At 51.3% G+C, this 4,784-nt stretch overlaps 1 protein-coding gene across 3 annotated transcripts in view; it reads right to left on the bottom strand.

The window, feature by feature from the left end:
• The window catches only part of CUNH1orf198 (chromosome unknown C1orf198 homolog), a 25,329-nt gene that overhangs the window by 6,923 nt on the left and 13,622 nt on the right, over positions 1-4,784 (bottom strand). The window lies entirely within an intron of this gene.

The following is a 4,784-nucleotide window of genomic DNA, read 5'->3' as shown; positions in this document are numbered from 1 at the left end:
GGCTGTATAGAAGTTACCAGGCCAACAAGCCACAGCTACGCCCTGTACCAAAAACAAAAACAAAAAACAAGCAAGAAAGGGGGGGGCATTAGGGAGAGGAGGAGGAACGAGAGGAGTGGGAAGGGAGAGGAGGCAGCAGATCCTGACCCATCTGCTCCCCCTTTCCTTGTGTTCTCTCTCTTTTTAAAGATGTATTTATGTATGTGAGAACATTATTGCTGTCTTCAGACACAACAGAAGAGTGCATCAGAACCCACTACAGATGGTTGTGAGCCATCATGTGGGTGCTGGGAACTGAACTTAGGACCTCTGTAACAGCAGTCACTGCTCTTAACTGCTGAGCCATCATCTCTCCAGCCCTCCTTGTGTTCTCTTGATCCTTAACTCTGCACATAAAGTGTGACTAGTCTCTAACAAGCCAACTTCCTTCTCTCCTTGATAGTGAAGGGCATTTTGCTGCCCCCATGAGAAGAGAAGGTATTCAAATACCATCTGGCAGCTGGACAGGAGGAGGGAAAGAACTTGTTCCTGGTCCCTGTCTATATTGGCTCAGCTGAAGAACCAAAGAATGGGCTCAACAAGGTCACGAGTGACCCCAAGTTCCCCATTCTGGGGGTTTCCATCATGGCTTGCTGGAAACTGACACTACAGCTGTCTCTCACAGCTACTGACACAACCTGATAATTCCAGGCTCACAGATGGTAAAGAGGGCAGAGCTTTGGCAGACCCAGGACCCCTAGACCCTGTGAAAGGTCATGGCACACAGAACCCATGCGAAACATCACAGACTCAGCCCTGGGAGCCAGAGGGAGCGCCCAGAGGTGCATCCAGAGGTGCTCAGTCTGCCCACAGGTCCACCTAGAGAAAACAGGCACTAAATCCCCATGGGGCAGAGCAAGGTAAGAAAGAGCCCAGCTCCTGGTGAAAGGCCCCAGGCTGATTACAACCACCCATACCTCAACCCCTGACTTCACACCACAGACTTGGGGAGAACAGTCCAGAAGTCTCAGTTGACTGAACATCTGTTATGTATGTGGCACTATGGGAAACTCTCCATGGAAATGACATGAGGAACGGAGTCATGTCATTTCTCATTACAGAAGAGCTACCATAGCAGCTCACCCAACGTTTCCAGACAGCACTGGTTTTGAAGACCAGACCAGGCCACTTCTCCCTGGGGCCCACACAGGCCAAGGTGGAAAACAGAAAGACCATACATGCCAGGGACAAGCTTTTCCAAACATGTCTTCTTCAGGAATGAGAAGGAAGTCATATGACCTTCTTTCAGTGCCCAGGCCGCTGACCTGGCCCTGCAGAAGGACACTACATAGAAGATAACAGGAAAGGACAGAGGCCAGTAGGTCATAGTCATGACATGGGCTGCAGGAAGAGAGAGAGTCAGGCCTCAACTGACTGCCTTCTGTGATCTTGGAGGTAGAAAGAGAAGAGGAAGACAAGAATCTCCTCAGCTCCTGGCGGTACCCCATCTGCTCTCCACGCCCAGGGCTCCTGACTTCCCCACAACCTGGTCAGTCAGCCCATGTGGGGAACTGAGGCTTAGCTGGCTCTGTCCATTCTAAAAACACCAAGACCACAACAGAGCCCAGCATCTATTTTTATGCCCCACTCACTGGAGAGGAATGTGTGATATTCAGCAAAGGGGGGAGTTGCATGCCACTAAAAAGGACTGTTTGGCTTGGCAGCCACTGGCAAAGCTAAACTCAAGACAAAGGCTACGGGCACACAGTCGGAATCGGAAGAACTCCCCAACGGCCTGCCATACGCTAAGCATGTGTTCCTCTCTCCTGCCCTCCCAAGAGAAAGGGGAGAGGGGAGGGTGTCTAGAAAGCGTTAAGAATCACAACATTAGCAAAGGGGCATCTTATAGGAATAAGCCAGCACGAACACGAGGTTTGAGACACAGCTGGGTTTGCCTTGAATCCATCTGTCTCACATCCAAGGCACTTGTCCACATCAGGAGCAGAATCACAGTGCCCCTTGTTTAGAAGCCCTGAGGTGGGCAAATACTCACCCACCAGTCAGCCTCCAGGGCAGCAAAAACTCAGTGTCACCGCATGACCCAGGAAGTGGCAGGTAGGGAGGAGCCAACGTGTATGTAGGAGGCAATGCTACAGACAGAAGTCTTAGCCCTCAGGCCTGTGACAGGAACACGCGTCCCTCAAGAGAAAGGGTAGGATTGTGTTGGGAGCACAACTTAGGCAGAGAACTTCCCTGTTCGTCTTCCCCTGCCTTAGCTACTCCTTTCAAATGGATGGACAAGCTGAGATGCTGTACCACGTGCCCAGCCCAGCCCCCCACATGGGTGTGGTTGGGACAGTCAGAAATGGGGTGTATACAGCAGCTGCAGGCAGGGGTCTTTAAGGGAAGGTGGGTGGAATACAGTAAGGACTCTGTGGTAAGGAAGGACGGACAGGGACACAGCGAGGGAACCAAGGGCTTCAGAGAGACCTGTAGGATACGGTGTCCGGGGGCAGCGTTGGCTCCTCTGAACTAAAGAACTGCACAATATTCTAACACAAGGGAAACATGGAAGGGTCTAGGGCAGAAGGTCAGAAGCCGAGGTCTAAGTTTCTAGTGGGGTTGGTGTTAGACAGCTCGGAGGGAAAGAGAGGGGGGCAAGAGAGGAAGGAGGGAGGCCAACATCAAGCAGGGAAAGGGGGCTTTGTAAGGAAGAAACATGGGTCCCAGCAGTGTAGGAGTTGTGATATGATTGGGTGTAGCCTATGGGGCCACGCCCCTCAAAAACTGACTGACACTGAGGAGGTGCATGGAAGGCCAAGCAGCCCCTCCAACCTCCAAGGGCAGTGACAGACACCTATGAGCCACAGCCATCATCGGGTATTCTGTTCTCCAGCCAGATGGTTCTGTGACCTGCTCACTGACGGTGGGATCAGGAGGGAGGAGTTCAGATGAGCACATGAGTTGTGGGAAAGGACCTGGTCTGGAGGATGGAGGATGTCCTGGAGTGTATATATGGGTGAGCGTGTGATCACACGGGTGTCTTTTCTTCTTGGGGAAGGTCTGGAAATCAATAATCTGGCTCTCCTCACCCTCCTTGGGACCTCAAACAGGCAGCTAAACATTAGTAAAGACAGAGACAGACAGCTTGGGAGGAGAAGGACCTTGGGGATAGGGTCCCAAGGGCCTAACCCTGCTTGCCCAGCCTCCCCACACATTCTCCAACTTGTCTGCAGCCCAGGCGGCCCGGGAATGCAAGGAATCTTCTCCATTCCCTCCTAGTCTGGGGCCTTCTGGGTGCTGGGATTTTTCCTCTGGAAACATAGGATCCTGAGAGAAGAATGCACACATCCCAAGGGCATCCCCTTACCCTACCCCCACACCCGCAGCTTGCCTGACAAGCTGACAGATGAGTGGAAGAGGTCTCAGTGGCGACCGTATCCCTGTGGGGGTGTGCAGGGTGTAGGCTGTGGAGGGGGTTGCTGGGGTTACTGTCAGGGTAGAGGGCTGTGTCTTACATAGTGGAAAATTTGGGTATGTTCGTTAGCTTAACCTAATTACCCTACAACATATGCAAATAGCAAAACATCTTGTGCTCCATAAACACACGAAAGTGTGTAATCAGACGACAGTATGGGAGACAGTCGGTGGAGGGTATACAGCCACAGAACTGCTCACTCAAAAGTGGCGAATGGGATGTTTTGAAGGGCGGCTCAGCAGTTAGGAGTGTGGACTGCTCTTTTCAGAGACTCCAAGTTCCATCCCCAGGACCCATGGCTGGCAGCTCACGAGCTCTTGTAACTCCAGCTCCACGGGGTTCAACATCTTCCAGCTGCTCTAGGCAACCTGCTCACATGTGGAATAAATCATATACATACACGTGTAAACATTGTTTTTAAGTAGTTAGCTAGGGCAGGAGAGATCTCTCAATTAGCCCTTCAAGTAGAGACCTAACTTTGATAGCAGAACCCATATTTAAAGAAAGAAAACACTGAAGCTGAAGAGATGTCTCCCAAGTTCCACACTGCTCTTCTAGGGACCAAGTCTAGTTGCCAGCACCTACACTGGGCAGCTGGTAACTGCCCGTCACTCTGATTCCAGGGGATCTAAGAAGCTCTTCTGAGCCGGGCAGTGGTGGCACACGCCTTTAATCCCAGCACTTGGGATGCAGAGACGGGCGGATTTCTGAGTTTGATGCCAGCCTGGTCTACAGAGTGAGTTCTAAGACAGCTAGGGCTACACAGAGAAACCTGTCTCGAAAAACCAAAAAAAAAAAAAGAAGAAGAAGAAGCTCTTCTGAACTGTGTAGGTACCTGCGTTCACACTCACGTGTGCATACAGACTGAAACACACACACATAATTAGAAATAATATTGAAAAACAAAACAGAAGGGTGAGTGAATCGTGTGTGCTTGTGACCCCAGTGCCAGGGAAGGAGAGACAGCGGATCCAAAGGGTTACCGGCTGCCTTGAACCTGCAAGTTCCAAGCTACCAAGAGATCTTGTCTCAAGAACAAGGTGAATGGTACCTGAGTACTAGTAGATTTTACACTATGTGCACATCATCAGAATTAATAAAACTCGACTGGGGATACGACCCAGTGGGAAGCTCGCCTAGTATTTGTGAGGCCCTAGGTCCAGTCCCTGGTCCTGCGAAAACAAACAGGGCCAAGAGTCATGGCCCAGGACCAGGGAGACTGCTGCAGGAGGGTTGCTGGCATTGTGGGGATCACCAGGAGTTGGAGGCCAGCCCGGGCTACATAGTGAGTCGAAGACTAGTCTGAGCTATATGGAAACTATGTCTG

Source organism: Grammomys surdaster, unplaced genomic scaffold (assembly GCF_004785775.1).
Source record: "Grammomys surdaster isolate TR1022 unplaced genomic scaffold, NIH_TR_1.0 181, whole genome shotgun sequence".
Taxonomy (NCBI): domain Eukaryota; kingdom Metazoa; phylum Chordata; class Mammalia; order Rodentia; family Muridae; genus Grammomys; species Grammomys surdaster.
This window is presented reverse-complemented; position numbering and strand designations above follow the sequence as displayed.